Here is a 16,647-nt window from a genome sequence, read left to right on the forward strand (position 1 = left end):
TAGTCCGTGGATGTAGAGAGACAACATTTACAGAACTGCACACATGTTAATCCCTTTTATTCTGGTTCTGTCAATAATACTGACGTAAGTGTTGCATTGAATGATTTTTTAACTTTCTCTTGCTAATTCGTAATGATCTGGAGCATATTTTTGTACCGTTATCATGCTAAGTTGTAATCAATTGTTATTGCTATATTTCATACTGCAAATGGTCTTTTCGGTAGTTTATTAAACACGACACACAAAAATGAGGGAGATATTATTCAGCAGCAATGTAACTCCCATATGATTCACAACAGTCTGACCAAATCGTCTGTGAAGCATACACTTGACATTTAACGGCAGATATTAACATTCCGCATTTTGAATAGTGTTTTACCTCCACATTTCGCATTTTACAAGCATCGTTGCTAAGCGCAAATAAATAAAGAAAAGCAACACGATTTCTACTCTCAAATAAAGGTTTCAGCAATTAATTTAATTTTAATGTGATTAACGAAGAATTGGAGGTTTCCGACATTAAATTGAAAAGTATTCCCTATACATGGAAGGAACTACATAATTACTATATTTAGGCAGATAGTTCTACAAATGATACAAGTGTTTACACCTTTCCTTCAGTCACATGTGTAGTAGTAGCAGAATGAAGATAATAATAGCAGTCATGATAGTAATCATCGAATTATCTGGTAACCTCATACGCTGCAGTTGTAGTTCTCGAACTAAAACATTAGCTGTCATAGAAAAAATTTCATTTTGGCATCAAATCTGAGCTTTGAAGACTAGAATGGTTCTTATAATACCCAGTCATGAGATTAGAATAATACCCACATTAGAAACTAGCAGGTAATTAACCAGTTAATCGAGAGAGCCGGATTTTTTCACAGCTTCTAGGCGCATCGTCGGACACAACAACACAATAAGGACGTTGCAAACTGTGAGTTGCAGTGGTCTGCTGGATTGATTGTTGTTTGCTAGTTACGGGGTATAGGTTCGATTCTCATTCATGCTGTCCATTTTTAACATTCACGAAAAGATCTGATTCACCTATGGTAACGCCAAGTACAGATTGTTAGGTCGCACAGTGGTTCAGAACCCGCATTAAACTCAATATCCCTTCACTACCAACAGCGTCAGAGCCTGTTTAATTGGCGCCGTAACAAAGCCGGCAGCCGCCGAGAGCACAGTTTTAACTTCAAGGTGATACAATATTTTATGTTTTCCTTATGAAGATGAAAGACTTCACTTTCAGTTTATTTCAATACACTTGTCTTTCCATTATTAAGAGGAAGAATAATTTCCTTTAATTAATGTTAAGTAGAAATTTTTATTCTCTTTTATGTTAGCAAAGGTGGTTAAGGCGTCCGGCTTACAGAAAAAATAGGAAGCCGACGAGAAGGGGAAAAAAATGTCGCCGAACACTCGCAAAAGAAGTAAGAAAAATTAGGAGTTGGGTTCAAAAACATAAAAAAGTACATAAAATAAAAAAGTAAACAAAGTTGGTAGGAAGATGGACTCCTAATAATAAAAACGACTAAAGCACAGAAGCTAGTCGAAGAAGGCAAAACAAGGTGAGCGTGTGGAAGGGCTGTGAGGGGAGAAGGAAGACCCTAAAAAAAAAAATGAACTCGAGACGTTGCAATTTTTGGTCCTCGACTGGAATTCTAATTCGGATCTCCAGAAATGGAACGTATTTGGTTTGCAAGCCCGGTCCAGCACAGACATATCCATAATTTCATTTTACGCCCTAACACGTGCACACTGACCTACCGCCGAAAATTTATTTGCATATTTAATGTCTGTTCATGAATAGTCAACAATAACGACAGTTACCGTCATTTGTAGTGAAACATGCGAGCATCTCACTACTGGTGAGCAAGCGGTTGATACTTAACGTCTGTTTAAACGGCGACAGTACTCGCCGTGTTCGATTGCCGGGCAAGCAAAACAAATTGTACCCTCATCTCATATTGATACAGCTCGCTGCTGGTAAATAAATTCGATTTCTAACATCCGTATTTACCTAGTTAACAATCCGATAACGTGCTGGGCAGAAAATGCCGTCACCACCTTTTTAAATCATAGCATTCCAATTTTCAGCACATGCATACTCGTACGTTACTTGTGAAGGATAATATATTAAACATCTTTCGTGCTTAGTTAACAGGGCGATAATGGTTTTGATGTAGTAGAAATAATTTCGTCATTTCGTTTCAAGTTCAGATGTGTTAACTGATACTGGTGAAAACCTTTATATTTCACGTCTCTTTACGGCTAGTCAGCATTGATGATCGTTGCCTTGATCGTCCCGGGCAGGTGCGAAAGTGTATTTTAGTTAGTAGTGACTACGTCTGCAGGGTTTCGGTCCAGATCCAGAACAAAAAATTTCGTCATGTCATTTATAGTTCAAACGTGGGCAAATAATTGTTCATGAATAATTAGTAGAGGGACGTTACTGATTACACTCCCTTTATATTACGGTTTCTATAGAGCGTTTATCGCTGTTTCTCGCGTTTTCTTTAATTAGTTCCTTTGTAAGTAGGCTGTTTATGTTTTCTCTATGTAAGTAGGCTGTTTATGTTTTCTCTATGTAAGTAGGCTGTTTATGTTTTCTCTATGTAAGTAGGCTGTTTATGTTTTCTCTATGTAAGTAGGCTGTTTAGGTTTTTTATTGGTAACGCCACCTCTGTATGAAAATCACTGGCTGTGTTGTGTGCAGTCTGTGGCTAGTTTGCATTGTTGTCTGCCATTGTAGTGTTGGGCAGCGGCAGCTGGGCTGTTAACAGCGCGTAGCGTTGCGCAGTTGGAGGTGAGCCGCCAGCAGTGGTGGATGTGGGGCTGGATAACAGCATTGCTGGTTCTAAGGACAATTCCAAAAACTTTGTGAGTGCACAAGTGGTGGTTTATGGACTTGCTATATTATCCGCAAGACTCTTCAATGGTGAATGTGCACCTGCACAATCGCAACAGATGGCTGCTGGCCATCTCTACAAGGACTACAGTGGGTCTGCACCTCTGGTGGCCCACCAATACCATTATCTCTACAAGGACTACAGTGGGTCTGCATCTTTGATGGCCCACCATTACCATTATCTCTACAAGGACTACAGTGGGTCTGCATCTTTGATGGCCCACCATTACCATTATCTCTACAAGGACTACAGTGGGTCTGCATCTATGATGACCTACCAACGCCATTATTTCTACAAGGACTGCAGTGGGTCTGCACCTCTGGTGGCCCACCAATACCACAATCTCTACCAGGACTCCAGTGGGTCTGCTCTGTGATGACCTACCTACCGATATTCTTCCAAACTTCCAATGACTCTGCTGTGGGTTTGCTCTGTTGTGGCCCATTACCCGTCTGCATGTCGAGAGTCAGCACTGTCTTTCCGTTGGAAGGTCAACACTACTTCTTCAAGACTGCATGGAAATCCACTACTTCTATGTGCATTTTCTTTTACTGCTTGGACTTTGAGAAAAACTCTGCATTTTTACTGTGATGCACAATGTGGACTGTCTTTATGGACTGTGAGAAATTTTGATCTTTTGACCAACATAATATTAATAAGTGTGCGCATTTTATATCTTTGTTACGGTAATTATGAAAAATTTTATCAAATCTGTATTGGCCACTGCCCCATCCAATTTGTAAAAATTTTTGTGGGGAGCATGGGGGCTATGTAAGTAGGCTGTTTATGTTTTCTCTATGTAAGTAGGCTGTTTATGTTTTCTTATTGGCAACGTTACGTAGCGCTCAATATGAAAATCACTGGCTGTGCTGTGTGCAGTCTGTCGCTAGTTTGCATTGTTGTCTGCCATTGTAGTGTTGGGCAGCGGCAGCTGGATGTGAACAGCGCGTAGCGTTGCGCAGTTGGAGGTGAGCCGCCAGCAGTGGTGGATGTGGGGAGAGAGATGGCGAAGTTTTGAAATTTGTCATGAACTGATATATATATTATGACTTGTGATGATATTAAGGTAAATACATTGTTTGTTCTCTATTAATATCTTTCATTTGCTAACTATCCCTATCAGTAGTTAGTGCCTTTAGTAGTTTGAATCTTTTATTTAGCTGGCAGTAGTGGCGCTCGCTGTATTGCAGTAGCTTGAGCAGCGAAGATTTTGTGAGGTAAGTGATTTGTGAAAGGTATAGTTTAATGCTAGTCAGGGCCATTCTTTTGTAGGGAATTTTGAAAGTCAGATCTACAGTGGGTCTGCATCTATGATGACCTACCAACGCCATTATTTCTACAAGGACTGCAGTGGGTCTGCACCTCTGGTGGCCCACCAATACCGTAATCTCTACCAGGACTCCAGTGGGTCTGCTCTGTGATGACCTACCTACCAATATTCATCAAAACTTCGACTGACTCTGCAGTGGGTTTGCTCTGTTGTGGCCCATTACCTGTCAGCATGTCGAGAGTCAGCACTGTCTTTCCATTGGAAGGTCAACACTACTTCTTCAAGACTGCATGGAAATCCACTACTTCTATGTGCATTTTCTTTTACTGCTTGGACTTTGAGAAAAGCTCTGCATTTTTACTGTGATGAACAATGTGGACTGTCTTTATGGACTGTGAGAAATTTTGATCTTTTGACCAACATAATATTAATAAGTGTGTGCATTTTATATCTTTGTTACTGTAATTGTGAAAAATTTTTGTCAAATCTGTATTGGCCAGTGCCCAACACCATTTGTAAAAATTTTTGTGGGGAGCGTGGGGGCTATGTAAGTAGGCTGTTTATGTTTTCTCTATGTAAGTAGGCTGTTTATGTTTTCTCTATGTAAGTAGGCTGTTTATGTTTTCTCTATGTAAGTAGGCTGTTTATGTTTTCTCTATGTAAGTAGGCTGTTTAGGTTTTTTATTGGTAACGCCACCTCTGTATGAAAATCACTGGCTGTGTTGTGTGCAGTCTGTGGCTAGTTTGCATTGTTGTCTGCCATTGTAGTGTTGGGCAGCGGCAGCTGGGCTGTTAACAGCGCGTAGCGTTGCGCAGTTGGAGGTGAGCCGCCAGCAGTGGTGGATGTGGGGAGAGAGATGGCGGAATTTTGAAATTTGTCATGAACCACTATATTTATATATGATCATATCAAGGTAAATACATTGTTTGTTCTCTATTAATATCTTTCATTTGCTAACTATCCCTATCAGTAGTTAGTGCCTTCAGTAGTTTGAATCTTTTATTTAGCTGGCAGTAGTGGCGCTCGCTGTATTGCAGTAGCTTGAGCAGCGAAGATTTTTGTGAGGTAAGTGATTTATGAAAGGTATAGTTTAATGTTAGTCAGGGCCATTCTTTTGTAGGGAATTTTGAAAGTCAGATTGCGTTGCGCTAAAAATATTGTGTGTCAGGTTAAGCAAAGTCGTGTAGAATTGTTCAAAGGGGACGTTTCACCTTTAACAACCAGTTTATGTAGAAATCAATCGCCACTGGGACTTTCAGCAGGTGCGGGAAACCTTATACAGAGGAATAATACTTGTAACTGTCATAGACTTTTATTAGTCCAGACATTGTCTCAGAATATCTTGTTCGTGCAAACATTTACTTTGTTTAAGGACTGCTACATAGTTTATGTGGCATAATTAGTTGTTTCAGATTGTAAAGAGATGGTAGCGCTTTTGAAAATCATTGTAACCTGTACAAGCGTTAGGGAGTAACTCATCTCTAATTACGTGTTTTTCTAGTTTTTGCTGTGTCATGTTGTGATGTCACACTGCACTGATTGCCTCAAAGAACAGTGTTGCCCAGTGGTATCTCGTGGTATCCATTTTGTATCGTGGAACGACTGTGCTGCAAAGCGATTAGAGGACCCGCTAGACAGCTTCGTTATGTTGGTTGCGAGCAAATCAGGCGGATCACAATTATGTTCGTTCGGATACTTTTGCGCGTGATAATACGTCCACTTTTCTGCTCCTCCACGCAGCCAGCAACAGTAGAATCGTCATCAACTAGCTGTAGTTATAGTAGTAGTAGTAGTAGTAGTAGTAGTAGTAGTAGTAATAGTAATCTTGTGACCACCACAGTTCCCTCTACTGTCGTTTACTGAAGGACCTCAGATTAGTGGCGTCATGTTGAAAATACACACATGTTGTTGTTGTTGTTGTGGTCTTCAGTCCTGAGACTGGTTTGATGCAGCTCTCCATGCTACTCTATCCTGTGCAAGCTTCTTCATCTCCCAGGACCTACTGCAATCTACATCCTTCTGAATCTGCTTAGTGTATTCATCTCTTGGTCTCCCTCTACGATTTTTACCCTCCACGCTGCCCTCCAATACTAAATTGGTGATCCCTTGATGCCTCAGAACATGTCCTACCAACCGATCCCGTCTTCTGGTCAAGTTGTGCCACAAACTTCTCTTCTCCCCAATCCTATTCAATACTTCCTCATTAGTTATGTGATCTACCCATCTAAACTTCAGCATTCTTCTGTAGCACCACATTTCGAATGCTTCTATTCTCTTCTTGTCCAAATTATTTATCGTCCATGTTTCACTTCCATACATTGCTACACTCCATACAAATGCTTTCAGAAATGACTTCCTGACACTCAAATCTATACTCGATGTTAACAAATTTTTCTTCTTCAGAAAAGCTTTCCTTTCCTTGCCATTGCCAGTCTACATTTTACATCCTCTCTACTTCGACCATCATCAGTTATTTTGCTCCCCAAATAGCAAAACTCCTTTACTACTTTAAGTGTCTCATTTCCTAATCTAATTCCCTCAGCATCACCCGACTTAATTCGACTACATTCCATAATCTTCGTTTTGCTTTTGTTGATGTTCATCTTATATCCTCCTTTCAAGACACTGTCCATTCCATTCAACTGCTCTTCCAAGTCCTTAGCTGTCTCTGACAGAATTACAATGTCATCAGCGAACCTCAAAGTTTTTATTTCTTCTCCATGGATTTTAATACCTACTCCGAATTTTTCTTTTGTTTTCTTTACAAATACAATAATTAAATGTCACCATCAGAATACGCTGATGCTGCTAAAGCCTTTAAGCGTCCAGTCTCTTTCACCAGAACTTAGATTCCAGGAGGAGAGTGCCACGACCCAGCCAGGTTTCTGGAAGCATAGGTTTCTGTGTTGGAAGCAGAGCTCCTCAACGTCCTTAGTGATGACCAGTATCCCACCGTTAAATGCAGTGCTGTTCTCTGCTGTGAGTTAATGCATCTCCCACCACCCCCCCACCCCCACCCACCCCCCACTCAGCGAAACAACAATGGGTGTTGAGGAAAAGACTCTTCAATACATTTTTTTGGGGGGGTGGGGGAGGATGATGGCGTGATATTGCGGGGTACATCAATCGCCAAATGGTTACGTGAGTACGCCTTGAGTGCTATAATGGATCGATTACCAGTTTTCCGAGATGGAAGTTAGAGTGTCAACTAAAGCACTCCGCCGAACCTACACATGGACATCCATATACACGCCTATGATCCGTTAAATGGAAGAAAAAGCTGTATCATGCTTCCTATTGATAGAGTTGAAGAGAAGGAATGCATTAACGAGAAAAAGAAAACCGATCACGCTTGTTTTGCCTGATCAGTCTAGGCTTGCGAAAGAAATTACACGAAAAATCAGCAGTACGAGTTCCCCTCCACAACCTTCTCTAACACTTTTCCCTTTCGCTCCACATCTTTCCCTATCTCATTTCCGCCTTCATATTTTGGGCTTAACCACACAACTTACTACTCCCCCTCTACCCATCTACTCAAAATACACTCCTTCTCAGTCGCTCATCGTAGCACCCGCAGCCTTCTACCCTACGTAACGTCTGAATTTTTCTCCTCTACCAAGAGGAATGGTTCTTTCAACTTAAAGTGACAGTGTAGTGCTTCATTTTTAAGGCCAGTGTCTTAAATTGTTTTATACAGGGTATTTCAAAAATGGCCGGTATATTTGAAACGGCAATACAAACTAAACGAGCAGCGATAGAAGTACACCGTTTATTGCAATATGCTTGGGACAACAGTACATTTTCAGGCAGACAAACTTTCGAAATTACAGTAGTTACAGTTTTCAACAACAGATGGCGCTGCGGTCTGGGAAACTCTATAGTACGATATTTTCCACATATCCACCATGCGTAGCAATAATATGGCGTAGTCTCTGAATGAAATTACCCGAAACCTTTGACAACGTGTCTGGCGGAATGGCTTCACATGCAGATGAGATGTACTGCTTCAGCTGTTCAATTGTTTCTGGATTCTGGAGGTACACCTGGTCTTTCAAGTGTCCCGACAAAAAGAAGTCACAGGGGTTCATGTCTGGCGAACAGGGAGGCCAATCCACGCCGCCTCCTGTATGTTTCGGATAGCCCAAAGCAATCACACGATCATCGAAATATTCATTCAGGAAATTAAAGACGTCGGCCGTGCGATGTGGCCGGGCACCATCTTGCATAAACCACGAGGTGTTCGCAGTGTCGTCTAAGGCAGTTTGTACCGCCACAAATTCACGAAGAATGTCCAGATAGCGTGATGCAGTAATCGTTTCGGATCTGAAAAATGGGCCAATGATTCCTTTGGAAGAAATGGCGGCCCAGACCAGTACTTTTTTAGGATGCAGGGACGATGGGACTGCAACATGGGGCTTTTCGGTTCCCCATATGCGCCAGTTCTGTTTATTAACGAAGCCATCCAGGTAAAAATAAGCTTCGTCAGTAAACCAAATGCTGCCCACATGCATATCGCCGTCATCAATCCTGTGCAGTATATCGTTAACGAATGTCTCTCGTGCAGCAATGGTAGCGGCGCTGAGGGGTTGCCGCGTTTGAATTTTGTATGGATAGAGGTGTAAACTCTGGCGCATGAAACGATACGTGGACGTTGGCGTCATTTGGACCGCAGCTGCAACACGGCGAACGGAGACCCGAGGCCGCTGTTGGATCACCTGCTGCACTAGCTGCGCGTTGCCATCTGTGGTTGCCATACGCGGTCGCCCTACCTTTCCAGCACGTTCATCCGTCACGTTCCCAGTCCGTTGAAATTTTTCAAACAGATCCTTTATTGTATCGCTTTTCGGTCCTTTGGTTACATTAAACCTCCGTTGAAAACTTCGTCTTGTTGCAACAACACTGTGTTCTAGGCGGTGGAATTCCAACACCAGAAAAATCCTCTGTTCTAAGGAATAAATCATGTTGTCTACAGCACACTTGCACGTTGTGAACAGCACACGCTTACAGCAGAAAGACGACGTACAGAATGGCGCACCCACAGACTGCGTTGTCTTCTATATCTTTCACATCACTTGCAGCGCCATCTGTTGTTGAAAATTGTAACTACTGTAATTTCGAAAGTTTGTCCGCCTGAAAATGTACTGTTGTCCCAAGCATATTGCAACAAACGGTGTATTTCTATCGCTGCTCGTTTAGTTTTTATTGCCGTTTCAAATATACCGGTCATTTTTGAAACACCCTGTATGTTTTAAATATATTCTTACTGTATGCTTTGTACCTATTGGTATTCCTGTTTTAAATTAACAACGAAGAAATCGAGATTTTTGTACAAAAAACTTCCATCAATTCGTCTTTACGACTTGAAAAATCCTTTTAAAATCCCCCGTTCATGTCTCACCGTTTACTTTATTGTTTCTTTCGTCCTGATGTACGTTAGATGTATTTTGGCTGAAGGGCAAGTTGTACAACCAACTTGCTCTTCAGCTCATCTCTCGCGGGCGAAATATTACTAGAGAAAAAAAAAAGCCCGGGGAGGACCGCTATAATTTATAGTCTGTCTGTGTGAGAAAGTTAATCTCAAAGTTAATCTCCGAAACTACTGTAATGATGATAAAGGTTTCGCTAACAGGCTGATACACGAGGAAGTTACCTGCAGATAATTTATTACCACTATGGCGTCCTCCTCTACATACTGCTACCTAAGTGAATGCAATTTCGACTAGTAAGTAATTTTCAAGTAGATAAAGTACTGAAAGCACGAAACCCTTCAGAATTACTTATTTTACTAACATTCCTGTGTTTTCAGCACGCTAACCACTTGGTAATTACATCTGGAGTGCCCCAGGGAAGTGTGGTAGGTCCGCTGTTGTTTTCTACCTACATAAATGATCTTTTGGATAGCGTGGATAGCAATGTGCGGCTGTTTGCTGATGATGCTGTGGTGTACGGGATGTTGTCGTCGTTGAGTGACTGTAGGAGGATACAAGATGACTTGGACAGGATTTGTGATTGGTGTAAAGAATGGCAGCTAACTCTAAATATAGATAAATGTAAGTTATTGCAGAAGAATAGAAAAAAGAATTCCGTAATGTTTGAATACTCCATTAGTAGTGTAGCGCTTGACACAGTCACGTCGATTAAATACTTGGGCGTGACATTGCAGAGCGATATGAAGTGGAACAAGCATGTAATGGCAGTTGTGGGGAAGGCGGATAGTCGTCTTCGGTTCATTGGGAGAATTTTGGGAAGATGTGGTTCACCAATAAAGGAGACCGCTTCTAAAACACTAATACGACCTATTCTTGAGTACTGCTCGAGTGTTTGGGATCCCTGTCAGGTCGGATTGAGGGAGGACCTAGAAGAAATTCTGAGGCTGGCTGCTAGATTTGTTACTGGTAGGTTTGATCATCACGTGTTACGGAAATGCTTCAGGAACTCGGGTGGGAGTCTCTAGAGGAAAGGAGGCGTTCTTTTCGTGAATCGCTACTGAGGAAATTTAGAGAACCAGCATTTGAGGCTGACTGCAGTACAGTTTTACTGCCGCCAACTTATATTTCGTGGAAAGACCACAAAGATACGATAAGAGATTAGGACTCGTTCAGAGGCATAGAGACACTCATTTTTCCTTCGTTCTGTTTGGGAGTGGAACAGGGAGAGAAGATGCTAGTTGTGGTACGAGGTACCTTCCGCCACGCAGCGTATGGTGGATTGCGGAGTATGTATGTAGCTGTAGATGTAGATAATGATAATGACTTATAATTGGTAAATGCAATTGAGGAAATTATAATAAATCACGGTTATACGACATTGTGACTAGGTATATGAAACAACCGTAGAGAGCAGAATTATTTATTTCACTAATGTTACTAACGACTTGATAATAACTTATAATTGGTAAATGCAATTGTGGAAATTATAATAAATCACGGTGATACGACACTGTGGCAAGGTATACGAAACGACCCTAGAGAGCAGAGTTCAAACAACGGTTGAGAACAAATTGAGAGAGGAACAACATGGCTTCAGACCAGGGAAGTCAACCTTTGACTTCGTATTTGCAGCTACGCAGCTCGAGAAGTGCCACTTCGAATTTGGGGAAGACCTTGTGATGGCCTTTCTCGATACAGGAGAGGTATTTGATAGCGTCTATAGTAGAAAGGTCTGGAAAGTAGTAGAAAAGAATGGAGTGGGAAAGAGACAATAAGCAAAGTGGAGGAGATTACTGTGGAAGCCTGAGACGTGTGAAAGTGGGAAATGAAATGACGGATTGGTTCCAGTAAACTACTAGTGTGAAACAAGGCACTTCACTGTCAACTCTCTTCTTCATCGCGCCGGCCGGAGTGGCCGAGCGGTTCTAGGGACTACAGTCTGGAACCGATCGACCGCTACGGTCGCAGGTTCGAATCCTGCCTCGCGCATGGGTGTGTGATGTCCTTAGGTTAGTTAGGTTTAAGTAGTTCTAAGTTTTATGGGACTGATGACCTCAGAACTTAAGTCCCATAGTGCTCAGAGCCATTTGAACCATTTCTTCATCGTGCTCTTAGATGAGACGACGACTAAGGTGCCAGCAAAAACTGGAGAAGACAAAATGAAAGCAGTAGTGTTTGCAGATGACTTGATGATCTGGGAGAACAGTGAGAAAGATATCCAGGATGCTTGGGAAGAAACATTGAGATAGTGTGGAATGAAATTTAATGCCAACAAATGTGAAATTCTGGTTACAGATAGACAGAATGGCACACCAACTGGCAAAATAAGAATTGGAGGTGAACAATTGAAGGAAGTGGAAAGTATCAAGTAACTGGGAAGTGTGATAGAGGAAAATGGAAGAAAGGTGAAAGATATCAGTGAATGTGACAGACACGCAGAAGCATTCCTGCATAGTGTCAGGAGCCTGATTTGGAACAAAGACGTCCTACAAGGAAGCTAAGAAGCAGTATATCTAAGTTACTACATCCCAGTGCTGACCGACGCATCTTAAACATGGGTAATGAGGAAAAGAGATGCAAGCAGACTACAGGAATATGAAATGAAATTCCTCACAAACATAATGATAGAGTATGAGTAACAAGAAGAGATAGAACGTAGAATGAAAGGGTAAAGGAAATATTAAAATAGGATCCCGTGCGGAGCAAGATAGAAAAATCAAGGATAAGATGGTATGAGCACGTGAAGGGAACGGGAAACAAGAGGTTTCCCACGAATATACACGAAATTGAAATGTGAAGGAAACGAGCAAGAGGAAGACCAAGGTATAGATGGGTGAAAGGTGTAGAGGAGTGTGTTTAAAAATAGGCGAGGATTGCAGCAGTATGAACACAGCAAGATGACACAGGAAGATGGTTGGAAAACAGGACTAGATGGCGAGGCTCATGCTCCAAACATGTTCAAGATGATTATGATGATAATAAATAGTACAGCCGGTCACTTCTTGAAATTATATATAGCTCTCTATCTCATTTCAGAAGATCTATGTTTACTCCTAATATGGGTCAGAACGGCAGTGTTGTTGTGGTCATTAGCACTGGGATATGCTCGTACTGTAGTTTTATTTACTTTTTGAGTTCATGAAAGCTGTTCGGAACACACTTCCTTACGCGATTAACGAAAACCCGGGCCCCAAGAAGGGGTCATTATTCTTTCGCGCACAACTTGTTTCACGAGTGGTGCGGAGAGAGAGAGAGATTTCAGGTATCGGCGCTGCGATTAACATCTGAGCGTGGTGTTCCCCCTCCGCGTCCAACCGGCGTCGGTGCAGTAGCAACGACCAAAGCCTGCTGGCGAAAAACGCCGTGAACTCGTTCGGTGCCAAGCAAGCGGTTGCGGGCGGGGAGGCAGAGCTGCGCGCGCACCTCCTTCCCCCTCCACCCGCCCCTCCCCTCTTCTCGTGTGACTAACCCATGCTGCTGGACCAGACGCGGCGGCAACCAGCCCTCAGTCGAGCTTCGCTGACTGAGCTGAACGGTCGCTACTGCGCACTGTTGCTACTGCGCATGCGCCGGCGAGCAACACGTTACTTGCCGAACGCGAGCACGCGCGGGTGAGGCACTGTCGTCCGTGACCCAGTGTGGAAGCGAGGTCGTTTGCCAGTATTCCCTGAGCGACGCTACGAAAGCGAAACGCCGTTTCCTCCCTCCTCACCCCTCCCCCTACACTGGCGACCATGTGCTCGCAAGGACGCGGCAACTTGCCAAGCGCGACCGTGATGAGCTGAGTGTGTGTACGAGAGGCCAGAAGGCGGCAGTCAGCTGTTTCCCGTCGTACCACGCGCGCCACCTGCCTCTGGCTAGTATGTGCAATCAACAGGCGGGCTATGTTGTGACGTGACACTCGGCCACCGGGCCCCTATTCTTCAGCGCTGCTGATCACGTGACTGAGTTATCAGTTATCAGTCTAGCGCGCCGCGGCGTCCAGTGGTTGCTGTGCTACCGGCACCTTGAACAAGTGCTTCCCGCCGACCGCCAAGTGGTCGCGAGCGCGCTTTGTTGTCGGTCCCGTTCTCGCTGCCGCCTCTGGGATATCGACCCGACCGAGGGCGGCGTCGGCCGGCCTTCCTCGCAAGACCACGTGCTCTACTCACACGCACAGGTGCGTACTAACTGTTACGCACCGGTCGCTTGTCGCTGCACGCACTTCGCTTCCCTTTCCCACGCAGCGGACGAGTGTCATTTTCCTTTGCATGGCTTTCGGGAAATGCTGCCACTTTGCTTGCGTTCTACTTTTTGCCAGTGACTACTGCTACATCTTTTGGTTTCTGTTTATCCATCTACGACCGAAGACAGTATGTCCGAGTTCAGCATATTTATATCGGCAGACATGTAGGCAGTGAGAACTACGCTACGGATCGAGAAATTTCTATGCTCACGGAAGACACGCGTATCTTCTTCCCTCCACTAAACAGCACAACATACGAAACTTTCGGATACTTAGCATTTTCGTGCAGCTGTAAACACGTCTTAAGACATGGTGCTTCTCTGTTACATAACGAAGTTGTTGTTGTTGTGGTCTCAGTCCATGGACTGGTTTCATGTAGCTCTCCATGCTACTCTATCCTGTGCAAGCTTCTTCATCTCCCAGTACCTACTGCAAACTGCATCCTTTTGAATGTGCTTTGTGTATTCATCTCTTGGTCTCCCTCTACGATTTTTACCCTCCACGCTGCCGTCCAATACTAAATTGGTGATCCCTTGATGCCTCAGAACGTGTCCTACCAACCGATCCCTTCTTCAAATCAAGTTGTGCCACAAATTTCTCTTCTCCCAAATGTTATTCAATACCTCCTCATTAGTTATTTGATCTAGCCATCTAATCTTCGGCATTCTTGTGTAGCACCACATTTCGAGTGTTATTGCTTCATGAGCATTTTCATTATAACAAACACGAACGAAAATGAGAGATTAAGGATGATATATCGTCACTGCAACGAGGAAAATGTCTTGAGATATTAGATATCAAGGTCGTATTTAAATAATGTTTGTATGTGACAAAGACTATGCCAATTCTAAATAAAACACGCAGCAAAGAAAAAAAACCAGTTTTTACCCAAACTTTCTGAAAATTAATGGACTTCATCATTGGTACTTGGTTGAATAGTTTAGATGTCATGAATGAAGAAACACAGAACGCTGGTGTAAAATTCTACAATATTCATTATTTTACAAACCATTTTTCAGCTGTTACGCCATCGCAACAGGTGAGAACCAGTTATTAAAATACACCAGTATCGTGTATTTCTTTCATTCATAACAAATTTTGTGAACTAGTAAACCCGCCGTTTGAAAACAGTCTGTTACGAGAGTTGTTGTGAAGTGGTTTTCTTTAAAGAAATTGACTCGTTTTTAAGGTTTGTCACGATTTTGCCCACACTTTAAGCTTGACAACTGAGGTACAATAACCTGAACCAGTATCGTCTGTTTATTTGTATATTCTTCACAATTTGGTATTCATAAAAAATTAATCAACAGCTGACAACATCTCGTTTCCGGATTAACTTGCAAATCCAGAGTGGTGGCGTAATTTCTGTTGAATAAACTGTGGTGAACTGGTGTCACTGCCCGTTCTAGTAAGCTTGCGCAACGTAAGGGTATTTCGGGAGCTAGAGGTCACAAGCTGTGAGACTTTTCATTACCGTCGTATATCTCTTCGGCTCATTTTCGCTGACCAGGTTACTGCCGCTGAGTTTCACACGGAACCTGGGGCCAAATTTATGGTCATTGCGCTTAAAGTTACGCCGCCGCCGTGCGGAGAGATAATTCAGCGGCGGCGGGAGCGACCCCTGGCAACGCGTGCGGAGGTGACGCAGCTCGTGTGCCAAACGGGTTCCTCTCGCCACGGCCGGTGCAGCCGCTTCCCGAATGAGGCAGGCCTCGTCACTCGAGCCTGTTTGTACCACGTGACGCCTCTCCCCCCCTCCCCCCTCCTCCCAGGAACAGACCAATCAGCTGCTTCGCGCCGTAATTCACTTTCTAAAACGCGCCGGTTGTAGTCTCCTCGTGAGTGCGCTTAGGCAGCATCCTCCGTAAACACTTTCGGCTCTCATTAATGTCGGCTAAGGCGAGCCGCGCCGAAAGCGTTATTAAGAGAGTAAAAGGCGAATGCACTGCGATACACCGCTGGTGCCGTAACCACAAGAAAGGATGGAAGGAGCGAGGAAAGGAAGCGGCAGACTTGCCAGAGATCATTTAAGAGGCCAGCGCGAGGAACAATTTACACGCTCGGCAAAACACATGTTAATAACTGTGCAACGGAGCAGAAGTTATTTCCTCGAGCAGCTCCTTACAGTCCTTGTGCGAAGCTATCAACAAAAAGGCAATATTCAAGTAATTTCTCTGCTGCGAAACTGGATGCTTTGTTATTGAAGCAATCTGGTAAATCTCGGCCTCATCTTCTGTCGCCTATACAAAGTAATTTATTAGGTTTGTGCGTAAGTTCGTAGAGCTATTGTTTTTCATGTTGGTATTCCAGTTGCTATGGGTTTATTTATCGATTGTCATTTTTATTTGTAGTTCACTGTTGCTGCTTCAGTTTACATCTTGTCATTTGGTCATTTGGAGATTGTGAGTGGAGCTGTGGGCGCTATAAAATGTAGGGCCAAGTGGAGAAATCTGAACATTTCCGACATATTCCTCTGTTTGAGTTCAGTAGAGGGGTGACAACAACGGACGCAGTCAGAAGCATTTGAGCCGTGTATGGGGATAATTTCATTGAAAGAGCACAGCAACAAATTCGTTTTTTCGTTTGACATTAATGACGTTCCACGTTCAGGAAGACCTCTGGTGTTTGATGCAGATCGTTTGGACGGATTAATCTATAATGATCCATGCCAGTGTACTCGATAATTACCAGATGTGATTAACTGTGATCAATTTACTGTCGTGCGACATTTGCATGGAATGGGAAAAGTTCAAGAGTCGAGTGTATGGGTACACCATGCCACAAACACAGAAATCAGCGGATGACCAGAT

General features: G+C 43.2%; 1 protein-coding gene across 1 annotated transcript in view; it reads left to right on the forward strand.

Annotated features, from left to right (window-relative positions):
• The first annotated feature begins 13,134 nt into the window (after positions 1–13,134).
• LOC126456531 (extracellular serine/threonine protein CG31145-like) overlaps positions 13,135–16,647 on the forward strand; it is an 847,422-nt gene continuing 843,909 nt past the window's right edge. Inside the window, exon 1 of the mRNA XM_050092281.1 lies at positions 13,135–13,771. The gene's annotated coding sequence lies outside the window, so the exon portion shown is untranslated. The remainder of the gene's footprint in view (positions 13,772–16,647) is intronic.

This window comes from Schistocerca serialis, chromosome 2 (genome assembly GCF_023864345.2).
Source record: "Schistocerca serialis cubense isolate TAMUIC-IGC-003099 chromosome 2, iqSchSeri2.2, whole genome shotgun sequence".
Classification (NCBI taxonomy): Eukaryota; Metazoa; Arthropoda; class Insecta; order Orthoptera; family Acrididae; genus Schistocerca; species Schistocerca serialis.